Below are 16,708 nucleotides of genomic sequence, written 5' to 3'. Positions count from 1 at the left end.
GCGGATGTCTGATGTAGATATGTAAGTATATAGTAGAACTATATGGAAAGCACTGCGGATGTCTGATATAGATATGTAAGTATATATTAGAACTCTATGGAAAGCACTGTGGATGTCTGACGTAGATATGTATGTATATAAGAAATCAATGGAAAACACTGTGGATGTCTGATGTATATATATATATATGTAAGTACATCAGTACCCTATGGACATCACTGTGGGTGTCTGATGTGGATATGTTAGTATATCAGAACTATCTGCAGGGCACTGTCCTCACATAATAGGACACTGTACCGTTGTGGATGCGGGAAGCTACAGCTTTGGTATGCCGCCCCCCTCTCCTCACCCCCGAAAAGCCACATCTGTTTCCTGCTGTAGCTGGTTTCAACTGACACCCCTTCCTGTCTAGTAACAGGATCAGAGACAGACACTCCCTTCCTGTCTTGTAACAGGAAGCAGAGACAGACACTCCCTTCGTGTTTTGTTACAGGAGCAGAGACAGACACTCCCTTCCTGTCTAGTAACAGGATCAGAGACAGACACTCCCTTCCTGTCTAGTAACAGGATCAGAGACAGACACTCCCTTCGTGTCTTGTAACAGGATCAGAGACAGACACTCCCTTCGTGTCTAGTAACAGGAAGCAGACAGACACTCCGTTCCTGTCTAGTAACAGGATCAGAGACAGACACTCCGTTCCTGTCTAGTAACAGGATCAGAGACAGACACTCCCTTCGTGTCGTGTAACAGGAAGCAGAGACAGACACTCCCTTCCTGTCTTGTAACAGGAAGCAGAGACAGACACTCCCTTCGTGTTTTGTTACAAGAGCAGATAGCAGCAGAGCGCTCATTCTCCTACATTTTAAGAGCAGCCTGGGAGGGACCCGAACCCCACAGCAAACCCCCCGGGGCAGAAAGGAGCAGGTGACGTCACCAGCACCAGAGGGGGCCGAGTCCCTTGAAGGTCAGTCTCTTTTCACTCTTGGAATTGACACTGTTGAATGTTGTTTTTCGCCGTCGCCTTTCAAACGCTGCCCTGCTCTGTTTTCAGTGGAAACAGACACAGTTTCCAGACAGTGTAAAATCTTTATTTTAGAGCACAGGGGACACACAGGGGGCATTGCTGCATCTGTTTTACCTTCTCCGTCCTTGCATGCGCGGAGTCTGCAATCCTTTGAAGTAGCAGGTGAATGGAGCAGGGCCTCGTAACCGGAGTTTATTTATTGTGTACGTGGAGGTAACAACGAGGCGGGAAACACACAACCCGTCACATCAAACGGATCTCCTCTGTGCATGTGTGTAGAGCGGCTGCAGCATTCTCCATAAGTGGTATTATCTGAAAGTCTAAATAAATACAAGTATTTGCTCCAGAAAACTGTTGTAATAATGCGTCACTCGAGCGCCACCTCGGAGATGTCATATGCAGTGTCACAACGTCACTTCCTGTATCTCATGCTGATGCTGAGCGTTCTTCAGAGCGGACCAGGGACCCTGTTTCTCCTTCTGACCTCACATATATGATGTATTGATTATAAGGCACCTGCTCGTGTGGCTCGCTCATTATATGACACCTGCTAGTGTGACTTGCTCATTATATGACACCTGCTAGTGTGGCTTGCTCATTATAGGACACCTGCTAGTGAGGCTTGCTCATTATATGGCACCTGCTCGTGTGGCTTGCTCATTATAGGACACCTGCTAGTGTGACTTGCTCATTATATGACACCTGCTAGTGTGGCTTGCTCATTATAGGACACCTGCTAGTGAGGCTTGCTCATTATATGGCACCTGCTCGTGTGGCTTGCTCATTATAGGACACCTGCTAGTGTGGCTTGCTCATTATATGACACCTGCTAGTGTGGCTCGCTCATTATATGGCACCTGCCAGTGTGGCTTGCTCATTATATGGCACCTGCTTGTGTGGCTTGCTCATTATAGAACACCGGCTAGTGTGGCTTGCTCATTATAAGACACCTGCTAGCGTGGCTTGCTCATTATATGGCACCTGCTAGTGTGGCTGGCTCATTATATGGAACCTGCTAGTGTGGCTTGCTCATTATATGACACCTGCTAGTGAGGCTTGCTCATTATATGACACCTGCTAGTCTGGACTGCTCATTATAGGACACCTGCTAGTGAGGCTTGCTCATTATATGACACCTGCTAGTGAGGCTTGCTCATTATATGACACCTGCTAGTCTGGACTGCTCATTATAGGACACCTGCTAGTGTGGACTGCTCATTATATGACACCTGCTAGTGTGGCTTGCTCATTATAGGACACCTGCTAGTGTGACTTGCTCATTATATGACACCTGCTAGTGTGGCTTGCTCATTATAGGACACCTGCTAGTGAGGCTTGCTCATTATATGGCACCTGCTAGTGTGGCTCGCTCATTCATTATATGGCACCTGCTAGTGTGGCTTGCTCATTATATGGCACCTGTTAGTGTGGCTTGCCTATTATATGGCACCTGCTAGTGTGGCTTGCCTATTATATGGCACCTGTTAGTGTGGCTTGCCTATTATATGGCACCTGCGAGTGTGGCTCGCTCATTCATTATAGGACACCTGCTAGTGTGGACTGCTCATTATAGGACACCTGCTAGTGTGGCTTGCTCATTATATGGCACCTGCTAGTGTGGCTTGCCTATTATATGGCACCTGCTAGTGTGGCTTGCTCATTATAAGACACCTGCTAGTGTGGCTTGCTCAATGTATGACACATGCTAGTGTGGCTCGCTCTTTATATGGCACCTGTTAATGTGGCTTGCTCATTAAATGGCACCTGCTACCGTGGCTTGCTCATTATATGACACCTGCTAGTGTGGCTTGCTCATTAAATGGCACCTGCTACCGTGGCTTGCTCATTATATGACACCTGCTAGTGTGGCTTGCTCATTATATGACACCTGCTAGTGTGTCTTGCTCATTATAAGACACCTGCTAGTGTGGCTTGCTCATTATAAGGCACCTGCTAGTGTGGCTCGCTCATGATATGGCACCTACTAAGGTGGCTCGCTCATTATAGAACACCTGCTAGTGAGGCTTGCTCATTAAATGGCACCTGCTAGTGTGGCTTGCTCATTAAATGGCACCTGCTAGAGTGGCTTGCTCATTATATGACACCTGCTAGTGTGGCTTGCTCATTAAAAGACACCTGCTAGTGTGGCTTGCTCATTATAGAGCACCTGCTAGTGTGGCTTGCTCATTATATGGGACCTGCTAGTGTGGCTTGCTCATCATAGAACACCTGCTAGTGAGGCTTGCTCATTATATGACACCTGCTAGTGAGGCTTGCTCATTATATGACACCTGCTAGGGTGGGTTGCTCATTATATAACACCTGCTAGAGTGGCTTGCTCATTATACGACACCTGCTAGTGTGGCTTGCTCATTATATGACACCTGCTAGTGTGGCTTGCTCATTATAGGAAACCTGCTGGTGTGGCTTGCTCATTGTATGGCACCTGCTAGTGTGGCTTGCTCCTGATATTGCACCTGCTAGTGTGGCTTGCTCATTATATGGGACCTGCTAGTGTGGCTTGCTCATTATATGGCACCTGCTAGGGTCACTCGCTCATTATAGAACACCTGCTAGTATGGCTCGCTCATTATATGGCACCTGCTAGTGTGGCTCGCTGTTTATAAGACACCTGCTAGTGTTGCTTGCTCAATATGTGACACCTGCTAGTGTTCCTTGCGCATTATATGCCACCTGCTAGTGTGGCTTGCTCATTATATGGCACCTGCTAGTGTGGCATGCTCATTATATGGCTCCTGCTAGTGTTGACTGCTGATTTTATGGCACCTTATAGTGTGGACTGCTCATTATAAGACACCTGCTAGTGTGGGCTGCTCATTATATGACACTTGCTACTGTGGACTGCTCATTATAGGACACCTGCTAGTGTGGACTGCTCATTATGTGACACCTGCTAGTGTGGCCTGCTCATTATAGGACGCCTGCTAGTGTGTCTTGCTCATTATAAGACACCTGCTAGTATGGCTTGCTCAATGTATGACACATGCTAGTGTGGCTCGCTCTTTATATGGCACCTGTTAATGTGGCTTGCTCATTAAATGGCACCTGCTACCGTGGCTTGCTCATTATATGACACCTGCTGGTGGGGCTTGCTCATTATATGGCACCTGCTAGTGTGTCTTGCTCATTATAAGACACCTGCTAGTGTGGCTTGCTCATTATAAGGCACCTGCTAGTGTGGCTCGCTCATGATATGGCACCTACTAAGGTGGCTCGCTCATTATAGAACACCTGCTAGTGAGGCTTGCTCATTAAATGGCACCTGCTAGTGTGGCTTGCTCATTAAATGGCACCTGCTAGAGTGGCTTGCTCATTATATGACACCTGCTAGTGTGGCTTGCTCATTAAAAGACACCTGCTAGTGTGGCTTGCTCATTATAGAGCACCTGCTAGTGTGGCTTGCTCATTATATGGGACCTGCTAGTGTGGCTTGCTCATCATAGAACACCTGCTAGTGAGGCTTGCTCATTATATGACACCTGCTAGTGAGGCTTGCTCATTATATGACACCTGCTAGGGTGGGTTGCTCATTATATAACACCTGCTAGAGTGGCTTGCTCATTATACGACACCTGCTAGTGTGGCTTGCTCATTATATGACACCTGCTAGTGTGGCTTGCTCATTATAGGAAACCTGCTGGTGTGGCTTGCTCATTGTATGGCACCTGCTAGTGTGGCTTGCTCCTGATATTGCACCTGCTAGTGTGGCTTGCTCATTATATGGGACCTGCTAGTGTGGCTTGCTCATTATATGGCACCTGCTAGGGTCACTCGCTCATTATAGAACACCTGCTAGTATGGCTCGCTCATTATATGGCACCTGCTAGTGTGGCTCGCTGTTTATAAGACACCTGCTAGTGTTGTTTGCTCAATATGTGACACCTGCTAGTGTTCCTTGCGCATTATATGCCACCTGCTAGTGTGGCTTGCTCATTATATGGCACCTGCTAGTGTGGCATGCTCATTATATGGCTCCTGCTAGTGTTGACTGCTGATTTTATGGCACCTTATAGTGTGGACTGCTCATTATAAGACACCTGCTAGTGTGGGCTGCTCATTATATGACACTTGCTACTGTGGACTGCTCATTATAGGACACCTGCTAGTGTGGACTGCTCATTATGTGACACCTGCTAGTGTGGCCTGCTCATTATAGGACGCCTGCTAGTGTGGACTGCTCATTATATGACACCTGCTAGTGTGAACTGCTCATTATAGGACACCTGCTAGTGTGGACTGCTCATTATAAGACACCTGCTAGTGTGGACTGCTCATTATAAGACACCTGCTAGTGTGGCTTGCTCAATATATGACACCTGCTAGTGTGGCCTGCTCATTATAGGACACCTGCTAGTGTGGACTGCTCATTATATTACACCTGCTAGTGTTGACTGCTCATTATAGGACACCTGCTAGTGTGGCTTGCTCAGTATTTGGCATCTGCTAGTGTGGACTGCTCATTATAGGACACCTGCTAGTGTGGCTTGCCCATTATATGGCTCCTCCTAGTGTGGTGTGCTCATTATAAGGCACCTGCTACTGTGGCTTGCTCATTATAAAGCACCTGCTAATGTGGCTTGCTCATTATAGGACACCTCCAGTGTGGACTGCTCATTATAGAACACCTGCTAGTGTGGACTGCTCATTATAGAACATCTGGACTGGTCATTATAGGACATCAGCTAGTGTGGCTTGCTCATTATAGGATCCCTGCTAGTGTGGCTTGCTCATTATATGACACCTGCTAGTGTGGACTGCTCATTATTGGACCCCTGCTAGTGTGGTTTGCTCATTATATGGCACCTGCTAGTGTGGATTCCTCATTATATGACACCTGCTAGTGTGGACTGCTCATTAAAGGACACCTGCTAGTGTGGCTTGCTCATTATGTGGCACCTGCTAATGTGGCTTGCTCATTATATGAAACCTGCTACTGTGGCTTGCTCATTATATGACACCTGCTAGTATGACCTGCTCAATATAGGACATCTGCTAGTGTGGACTGCTCATTATAAGACACCTGCTGGTGTGGCTTGCTCATTATATGACACCTGCTAGTCTGGACTGCTCATTATAGGACACCTGCTAGTGTGGACTGCTCATTATATGACACCTGCTAGTGTGGCTTGCTCATTATAGGACAACTGCTATTGTGGACTGCTCATTATATGACACCTGCTAGTGTGAACTGCTCATTATAGGACACCTGCTAGTGTGGCTTGCTCATTATAGGACAACTGCTAGTGTGGACTGCTCATTTTATGACACCTGCTAGTGTGGACTGCTCATTATAGGACACCTGCTAGTGTGGCTTGCTCAGTATATGACATCTGCTAGTGTGGACTGCTCATTATAGGACACCTCCTAGTGTGGCGTGCTCATTATAAGGCACCTGCTACTGTGGCTTGCCCATTATAAAACACCTGCTAATGTGGCTTGCTCATTTCAGGACACCTGCAGTGTGGACTGCTCATTATAGAACATCTGCTAGTGTGGACTGCTCATTATAGAACACCTGCTAGTGTGGACTGCTCATTAAAGGACATCAGCTAGTGTGGCTTGCTCATTATAGGACCCCTGCTAGTTTGGCTTGCTCATTATATGACACCTGCTAGTGTGGACTGCTCATTATAGGACCCCTGCTAGTGTGGCTTGCTCATTATATGGCACCTGCTAGTGTGGATTGCTCATTATATGACACCTGCTAGTGTGGACTTCTCATTATAGGACACCTGCTAGTGTGGACTGCTCATTAAAGGACATCAGCTAGTGTGGCTTGCTCATTATAGGACCCCTGCTAGTGTGGCTTGCTCATTATATGGCACCTGCTAGTGTGGATTGCTCTTTATACGACACCTGCTAGTGTGGACTTCTCATTACAGGACACCTGCTAGTGTGGCTTGCACATTATAAGACACCTGCTTGTGTGGCTTGCTCATTATATGACACATGCTAGTGTGGCTCTCTCATTATATGGCACCTGCTAGCGTGGCTTGCTCATTATATGACACCGGCTAGTGTGGCTTGCTCATTATATTGCACCTGCTAGTGTGGACTGCTCATTATAGGACCCCTGCTAGTGTGGCTTGCTCATTATATGGCACCTGCTAGTGTGGATTGCTCATTATATGACACCTGCTAGTGTGGACTTCTCATTACAGGACACCTGCTAGTGTGGCTTGCACATTATAAGACACCTGCTTGTGTGGCTTGCTCATTATATGACACATGCTAGTGTGGCTCTCTCATTATATGGCACCTGCTAGCGTGGCTTGCTCATTATATGACACCGGCTAGTGTGGCTTGCTCATTATATCGCACCTGCTAGTGTGGCCTGGTCATTATATGGCACCTGCTAGTGTGGTTGCCCATTATATGGCACCTGCTAGTGTGGCTTGCTCATGGAGCACCTGCTAGTGTGACTTGTTCATTATATGACACCTGTTAGTGTGGCTTGCTCGTACAACGCCTGCTAGTGTGACTTGCTCATAGAACACCTGCTAGTGTGGCTTGCTCATTATATGACATCTGCTAGTGTGGCTTGCTCATTATATGGCACCTGCTAGTGTGTATTTCTCATTATAGAACACCTGCTAGTGTGGCTTCCTCATTATATGGCACCTGCTAGTGTGGCTTGCTCATTATATGGCAATTGCTTGTGTGGCTCGCTCAATATATGACACCTGCTAGTGTGACTTGTTCATTATATGACACCTGTTATTGTGGCTTGCTCGTACAACGCCTGCTAGTGTGACTTGCTCGTAGAACACCTGCTAGTGTGGCTTGCTCATCATATGACATCTGCTAGTGTGGCTTGCTCATTATATGGCACATGCTAGTGTGGATTTCTCATTATAGAACACCTGCTAGTGTGGCTTCCTCATTATATGGCACCTGCTAGTGTGGCTTGCTCATTATATGGAACCTGCTAGTGTGGCTTGCTCATTATAAGACTCCTGCTAGCTTGGCTTGCTCATTATATGACACCTGCTAGTGTGGCTCTCTCAGTACATGGAACCTGCTAGGGTGGCTCGCTCATTACATGGCATCTGCTTGTGTTGCTTGCTCATTATATGACACCTGCTAGTGTGGCTTGGGCATTATATGCCGCCTGCTAGTGTGGCTTGTTCATTATATGGACCAAAGCATTACTTACCTCCTGTTCCGGCCAATATCGCACATCACAATAGATTTTCCTGTTTAGATCAAGTGGACTGACCACAAACGGGGGAGACTTCACTCAGCCCTGGAAAGTTAGTTGGCGAGGCCCTTAGTTGGGTGGGATTGAGTGCTGTCCCTGCAACTGATTGTGGCCCACAGGATACCGCCGAAGAACGAATGGGCACCTTGGCTGATATTCCGAGCCAACTAGGGCCAACATCGAATACTGGGTTTGGTCATGGTTTACTACCAGTGGAGGCGGATGTTCTATCCAGTATCCCGGTACAAAACAATGCCCCGCAAGAGTCTAACCCCCCCACAGTCATCGTACCATCTTCCACTGGAGGCCCAGGCATACTACCACAAGATCCAGGGCTGAGAATTCTCTCCTGGAATGTGGCAGGAATTGGAAATAAGGTAGGCACACCGGAGTGGGATCTCCTGCTGGATGTTAATGATATCCTCCTCTTTCAGGAAACATGGGCGAGGGAACCCCAAACTAGGAGAGGGTTCAAAATATTTGAAATCCCTGCTAAATGGAGTGGGAGGGGGAGGCCGTCAGGAGGCTTGGCAATCTGGATAGCGAGTCACATTGGGTGTCAGGCGGAAAAGATGTGCACGTCTTCGCAGGACATCCAGTGTGTGCTGCTCACATGGCTTGGCAAACCATCGTGGGCCATTGTTAATGTCTACTCGCGACCAGTTGCCGCGACAAATGAATCACCCACCTTAAACGAATTGTCCTCCTTCCTGGGTCAACTGCCAGGAGACTATAAGGTAGTGCTGGGAGGAGACTTTAACTGCCATTTTGAACCCCTGGAAGGTCTACTGGAGGGTGCCCTCACTGCTGAGGATGACTACTGGGGGGTACCACCCTCGTCTTCGCCCCACCCTAAAGCTTGGTCCCCTCTAGCAGTCCAACTCATGTCCCTTACCTTGAACTTCGCACTGAGGGCTTGTAATGGTCGTACCTCCTCCGATACCCCCTCAGTGTGTACATTCAATAGAAAGGGCCATGAGTCGAGGCTAGATTATATTATGATAGATATCACACTGTGGCCAAAAGTCCTCGACTTCAGGGTAATAAATAGGTCAGATAGTGACCACAATGCCCTCTGCTTAAGCATTCAGCAGCCCCTGCTCCCAGCGGGCCTGCCTGTAGAAAATGGCGGTGAGGACACGGGCGATTTGCTTCTTACAACAAATAGACGTCGGGTTAAATGGGGAAAGCTTTTCAGCTCTGAAGATGCCATCAATAAGTTATACGGTCTGGCACTTCCTAGGTTCATGGAGGTGGATGTGCTTTTAAATGAACCAAGAACCCCAGAATATAATGAGAAACTCGGTAGTATTCACCAGGAATTAGTAAGGGATCTGGCAGAGGTACTCCACCCGGTGGTACCAACCAGAAAGAAAAAGACCCGTGTTCCCACCTGGTATACCTCCTCATGTAGGGCAGTTAAATCTGAGCTCATTGCCGCAATCAAGGAGGGGTCAAATAAGGCCAAGGTACGAGACCTTAGGCGGGGGTATAAATCAGTGACCGCTAATGCAAGGGCCGAGTGGGATTGGAACCACTGGCACGACCTCCATGACGCCCTAAAAGCCAGAGACTCTAGGAAATTCTGGGCCTTGGTAAATAATGGGATGGGGGAACTCAAAACAGCAATTGAACCCAACATCGCCCCCTCGCTTTGGGAGGCACACTTTGGGGCACTCTATCAAGACACTAACACCTGGCCAGATGGAGTCCTTTCAGTGCCCACAAGTACCCCAGACCCGGCCCTGGAATTTTCTCTAGGGGAGGTGGAGGCTGCTTTGGAGCACTTAACGTTGGGGAAGGCACCGGGGCTGGACAAGTTACCGGGGGATCTCTTTAGGCATCATCCGGACATCTGGGGCCCGTACCTCCTTATTCTTTTTAATGCCATTCTAGGAGGTATGGCGATCCCCGGCTCTTGGCTGGGGGCAGAGATTGTACCGATCCATAAGAAGGGGTCTACTCTGCTTCCGGCCAACTACAGGCCGATCAGCCTGATAGATGTACCCCAAAAGCTCTTTGCGCGCCTCATTCTTAACCATCTGCTGGATTGGGTGGAGGACAACGACATCATGAGCCCCCTTCAGGCTGGCTTCAGAAAAAACACGTCGACCATGGACCAGATCTTCCGCCTACTCCTGCTCTATTGGAAGACGGTGACGTTAGAGGGGGGAAGGCTGTACATGGTCTTCGTGGATCTGAGGTCAGCCTTTGATCTAGTCCCTCGAAGGAAATTATGGGAGGTTTTGGAAAAGCTAGGAGTACCCCCCCAATTACTCAGCACTATAATCAGGTTGCATGAGAACAACTATGCACAAGTGAGATGTGGGAGGGATGGTAAGCTTTCGTCCAGGTTTCCGGTCCACCGAGGAGTCAGGCAGGGCTGTGTCCTGGCACCGACCCTGTTCTGTCTCTTCATTAACAGCGTTATACTGCACCTAGATAACGTTAAGGACAATGATGCCCCACTCCTGGCAGGCAGGAGGGTCCCGGCAATAATGTTTGCGGACGATACCCTCCTGCTTTCCAAATCCCCCATGGGGATTCAGAGGATCGTGAACGCTTTTGGTCTTTTCTGTCGCCAACACGGGTTGGAGGTGAACACAGAAAAGACCAAGTTTATGATTTTCAATCCCCCCGCCAAAACCAGACCCAACCCCATATTGGGAGGAGTCAGTCTTGAGAGGGTCTCGACCTTTATATATTTGGGGGTAACACTCCAGGAAAACCTCTCATGGGACTGCCAGATAGCTAGATCAAGGGTAAAATTGTCCCAGTTATCGGGTGCAATCCTGAAGGTGGCTAATAAGTCCACCTTTAAGCCTTTAAGCCCGGCCCTGGAAACATATAGGTCACAAGCCAAGGCAGCAGCCATGTATGGCAGTGAGTTATGGGGTCACAAAGCAGGGAAAGTTTTGGCAGGAGTGGAGAACAGTTTCTTAAGACGCCTACTTGGTCTCCCGCAAGGCACGCCACTACTGCCCTTAAGACTAGACATGGGTATACCCTCCATTGCTGAAGATCTTCTGTCAAAGCCCGTGAAGTTTTGGCACCGGATCTGGTACACTGATGAACTGCACCACTACAGGCAGGACCTTATCCACGTAATGAGTCTGAATGGCAACAACAAAATCCCCTGGCTCGCCTTCATTAAGACGGAATTGCTCAGTATGAATTTGCCAGATTTATGGGATGATCCAGTGCAAGGTTGTCAAAGGATTACCCGTAAAACCCTGGCCCAGATGTACAAGAACAAGAACTTATCTCACATGGAAAATGCTTACATTAGTGGCACCCTGACGGCACGTTTTATGGAATCCAAAAATTGTTATGTTTTTGAACCCTTCATGGATTTTATCTTTCCTGTCCTGGCGAGGAAACTGTTCGTGCAATGGAGGTTCGGTACACTCCCCACTAAAACATTTACCTGCAAATGGTCCATAGGGGGTGACAAACTGCAACGCCCATGAGGAAGATGACCTCCATATAATGTTTGTATGCCATGCTTACCGCAGACCCAGAAAACACTGGATAGCACCGCTCTGCAGAAACCTGGGGTTTAAAAAGTACTTACAGGCATACAGGGTCATGAAAACCAGCACTCTGGGCCACATTGTGTTTGCCGTATCTAAATTTTTAATGGCTGCATGGCTAATTAGAAAGAAAATGTCCCCCTGAATTGGTACTGTCTTGCAGCCTCTATCCCTCGCTGGTACAGTAGAGACTTTTATATGTATTAACTTTGTATTTTAATGTATGTATTGTATTTTACTGCATCTTTTATGGCCTATATGGCCGAAATAAAGAATTATTGGAATTGGAATTGGAATATATGGCACCTGGTAGTGTGTCTTGCTCATTATATTGCACCTGCTAGTGTGGTTTGATCATTATCAGACACCTGCTAGTGTGGCCTGCTCATGATATTGCACCTGCTAATGTGGCTTGCTCATTATATGACATCTGCTAGTGTGGACTGCTCATTATAGGACACCTGCTAGTGTGAACTGCTCATTAGGAGACAACTGCTAGTGTGGACTGCTCATTATAAGACACCTGCTAGTGTGGACTGCTCATTATATGACACCTGCTAGTGTGGACTGCTCATTATAGGACACCTGCTAGTGTGTCTTGCTCATTATATGGCACCTGCTAGTGTGGCTCTCTCATTATATGACACCTGCTAGTGTTTGTTGCTCATTATATGGCACCCGCCAGTGTGGACTGCTCATTATAGGACACCTGCTAGTGTGTCTTGCTCATTATATGGCACCTGCTAGTGTGGCTCTCTCATTATATGACACCTGCTAGTGTTTGTTGCTCATTATATGGCACCAGCGAGTGTGGCTTGCTCATTATAGAACACCTGCTAGTGTGACTTGCTCGTTATAAGACACTTGCCTGTGTGAACTGCTCATTATAGGGCACCTGGTATTGTGGCTTGCTCATTATAGAATACCTGCTAGTGGGGCTTGCTCATTATATGGCACCTGCTAGTGTGTCTTGCTCATTATAAGACACCTGCTAGTATGGCTTGCTCAATATATGACACATGCTAGTGTGGCTAGATCATTATGGGCACCTGCTAGTGTGGCCTGCTCATTATATGGCACCTGCTAGTGTGGACTGCTGATTTTATGGCACCTTCTAGTGTGGACTGCTCATTATAAGATAGCTGCTAGTGTGGGCTGCTCATTATATGACACTTGCTACTGTGGACTGCTCATTATAGGACACCTGCTAGTGTGGACTGCTCATTATATGACACCTGCTAGTGTGGCCTGCTCATTATAGGACACCTGCTAGTGTGGACTGCTCATTATATGACACCTGCTAGTGTGTGGCTCGCTCATTATATGGCACCTGCTAGGGTGGCTTGCTCATTACATGACACCTGCTTGTGTGGCTTGCTCATTATAAGACTCCTGCTAGCTTGGCTTGCTCATTATATGACACCTGCTAGTGTGGCTCTCTCATTACATGGAACCTGCTAGGGTGGCTCGCTCATTGCATAGCATCTGCTAGTGTTGCTTGCTCTTTATATGACACCTGCTAGTGTGGCTTGCGCATTATATGCCACCTGATAGTGTGGCTTGCTCATTATATGGCACCTGCTAGTGTGGTTTGATCATTATAAGACACCGGCTAGTGTGGCTTTCTCATTATATGACACATGCTTGTGTGACTCGCTCATTATATGACACCTACTTGTGTGGACTGCTCATTTTATGACACCTGCTAGTGTGGACTGCTCATTATATAACAACTGCTAGTGTGGACTGCTCATTATAGGACACCTGCTAGTGTGGACTGCTCATTATATGACACCTGCTTGTGTGGGCTGCTCATTATATAACACCTGCTAGTGTGGCTCTCTCATTACATGGAACCTGCTAGGGTGGCTCACTCATTACATGGCACCTGCTAGTGTTGCTTGCTCATTATATGAGACCTGCTAGTGTGGCTTGCTCATTATATAGCACCTGCTAGTTTGACTTGCTCATTATATGGCACCTGCTAGTGTGGTTTGCTCATTATAAGGCATCTGCTAGTGTGGCTTGCTCATTATATGACACATGCTAGTGTGGCTCGCTCATTACATGGCACCTGCTAGTGTGTCTTGCTCATTAAATGGCACCTGCTAGTGTGGCTTGCTCATTATAAGACACCTGCTAGTGTGGCTTGCTCATTATATGACACCTGCTAGTGTGGCTAGATCATTATGGGCACCTGCTAGTGTGGCTCGCTCAGTATTTGGCACCTGCTAGTGTGGCTTGCTCATTATATGACACCTGCTAGTGTATGGCTCGCTCATTATATGCCACCTGCTAGGGTGGTTTGCTCATTACATGACACCTGCTAGTGTGGCTTGCACATTAAATGACACCTTCTAGTGTGTCTTGCTCGTTAAATGGCACCTGCTAGTGTGACTTGCTCATTGTTTGGCATCTGGTAGTGTATCTTGCTCATTATATGACACCTGCTAGTGTGACTTGCTCATTATATGCACCTGCTAGTGTGGCATGCTCATTACTTGACACCTGCTGGTATGGCTTGCTCATTATATCGCCCCCGCTAGTGTGGCTTGCTCATTATATGGCACCTGCTAGTGTGGTTTGCTTATTATATGTAACCCTGGGCGAAGAACTACGCTCCGTTCGCGGAGTTTGCGGAGTTTCGGCAACTCTGCGCTCCGCGGAGAACGCAAAGTTGTCGAATACTCCGCAAACTGCTGCGTAGCGTAGTTCTCGCGCGCTCAATAGCATTTTCGCGTGCGCGAGGATGCTTGTCGGTAAGATCGACTTGCCGAACACGCAGAAACTGCAATCTGGCACAGAATAACTCGCGAACACGTTAGTAGTGACCGGAAATAAGGGGACGCGAGCGGGCGGGACAAACCTCATGGGTAACTTCGTGCGCTACACATCCCGAGCATGCAGGCAATCAATCAATCAATCAATCAGGATATTTGTATAGCGCGCTACTCACCCAGAGGGTCTCAAGGCGCTTGGGGGAGGGGGGTCCGCTACTGCTCGAACAGCCATGTCTTGAGTTGCTTCCTGAAGCAGAGGTGGTCTTGGGTCAGGCGGAGGTGGATGGGGAGGGAGTTCCAAGTCTTGGCTGCCAGGTAGGAGAAGGATCTTCCTCCCATTGTGGATCTTCGGATGCGTGGCACGGCGGCGAGGGCGTGGCTGGTCGATCGTAGCTGGCGGGTGGGAGTGTAGAAGGTCAGGCGGTTGTTGAGGTACCTGGGGCCCAGGTCGTGGAGGGCCTTGTGTGCCTGGGTGAGGAGTTGGAACGTGATTCTCTTGCTGATGGGGAGCCAGTGAAGGTCTCTCAGGTGTCCGGAGATGTGGCTGTGTCGGGGGATGTCCAAGATGAGTCGTGCGGAGGGGTTCTGGATGTGTTAGCGTCTTTTCTGGAGTTTGGCTGTGGTTCCGGTATAGAGGGTGTTTCCGTAGTCCAGTCGGCTGGTGACGAGTGCCTGTGTGACCGTCTTCCTGGTTTCGGTGGCGAGCCATCGGAAGATCTTTCAGAGCATGCGTAGGATGTTGAAGCATGATGATGAGACGGCGTTGACTTGTCTGGTCATCGAGAGGGAGGAGTCCAGGATGAAGCCCAGGTTGCGTGCCTGGTCCGTTGGTTTGGGTGCTCTGCCCAGGGCAGGGGGCCACCAGGAGTCGTCCCAGGCAGAGGGTGATGATCCAAGGATGAGGACTTCCGTCTTGTCTGAGTTCAGTTTCAGGCGGCTGTTCCTCATCCACTCGACTACGTCTTTCATCTCTTTGTGTAGGTTGGTTCTGGCGGTTCCTGGGTCGTTGGTGAGGGAGAGGATCAACTGGGTGTCGTCGGCGTAGGAGATGATGTTGAGGTTGTGTTGGCGTACGATGGCTGCGAGGGGGCTCATGTAGACGTTGAAGAGGGTGGGGCTGAGTGATGATCCTTGTGGTACGCCGCATATGACTTCGGTGGCCTTGGATCTGTACGGGGGGAGGCGGACTATTTGGGTTCTTCCGGTGAGGAACGAGATGATCCACTCCAGTGCCTTCTCTCGGATTCCGATGTTGCTTAGGCGCTGCACTAGGGTGCGGTGGCAGACCGTATCGAATGCTGCGGAGAGGTCCAGGAGGATGAGGGCCGCTGTTTCCCAGTTGTCGAGCAGGGCTCGGATGTCGTCAGTGGCTGCGATGAGGGCGGTATCGGTGCTGTGGTTGGCGCGGAAGCCGGACTGCGAGTGGTCGAGGCTGGTTGGACGAGAGCAATTGGTGATCCACTGTGTGAGGTTGTTGGCTGCTTGGTTGGGGTCCGTTGAGCTGGTGGGAGGGTTCTGGCTCAGTGAAGTGGTGAGCTGGTCGGTGGTGATCTTGTTCCAGTTCCTGCGGGGAACCTGTTGCGGGTGGTGGTGAGTCGTGGTCTTTCTGAAGCTGAAGTGGACGCAGCTGTGGTCTGTCCAGTGGAGTCCGGTGGAGTGGCTGAAGGAGATGTACTTGCTGGAGGAGAAGACTGGGTCAAGCGTGTGTCCGGCGTAGTGGGTGGGGGTGTTCACCAGTTGCATGAGTCCGAGGTTGGCGAGGTTGTCCAGCAGGGTGGTGGTGGTGTTGTCGTTGTTGTTCTCCAGGTGGAAGTTGAGGTCCCCTAGGAGGATGTAGTCAGCGTAGGCGAGGGCGTGCGGGCTGATGAAGTCTGAGATGTCTTCGCTGAATTGTGTGCGAGGTCCTGGGGGTCTGTAGATGAGGGTGCCTCTGAGTGTGGTCTTGGGGTCGGTGTGTATCTGGAAGTGAAGATGTTAAGCGGCTGTGAGGGTGTCGTCTGAGTTGGTCGTGATGCGGATGGTGTTCTTGTGGACGATGGCGATGCCTCCTCCTGTCTCGTTGACGCGGTCTCTCCAGGTGATCTTGTATCCGTCCGGGATGGCGACGGCGATGTCGGGCGCTGAGGAGGCGTTCATCCATGTTTCCGT

At 49.0% G+C, this 16,708-nt stretch overlaps 1 protein-coding gene across 1 annotated transcript in view; it reads left to right on the top strand.

Annotated features, from left to right (window-relative positions):
* The first annotated feature begins 788 nt into the window (after nt 1-788).
* Nucleotides 789-16,708, top strand: part of LOC144763086 (uncharacterized) — a 130,538-nt gene continuing 114,618 nt past the window's right edge. The window contains exon 1 of the mRNA XM_078648384.1: nt 789-965. The gene's annotated coding sequence lies outside the window, so the exon portion shown is untranslated. The remainder of the gene's footprint in view (nt 966-16,708) is intronic.

The sequence above is a fragment of the Lissotriton helveticus genome, chromosome 6 (assembly GCF_964261635.1).
Source record: "Lissotriton helveticus chromosome 6, aLisHel1.1, whole genome shotgun sequence".
Lineage (NCBI taxonomy): Eukaryota > Metazoa > Chordata > Amphibia > Caudata > Salamandridae > Lissotriton > Lissotriton helveticus.
The sequence above is the reverse complement of the archived record's forward strand: the minus strand, read 5'-3'. Positions and strand labels throughout refer to the sequence as shown.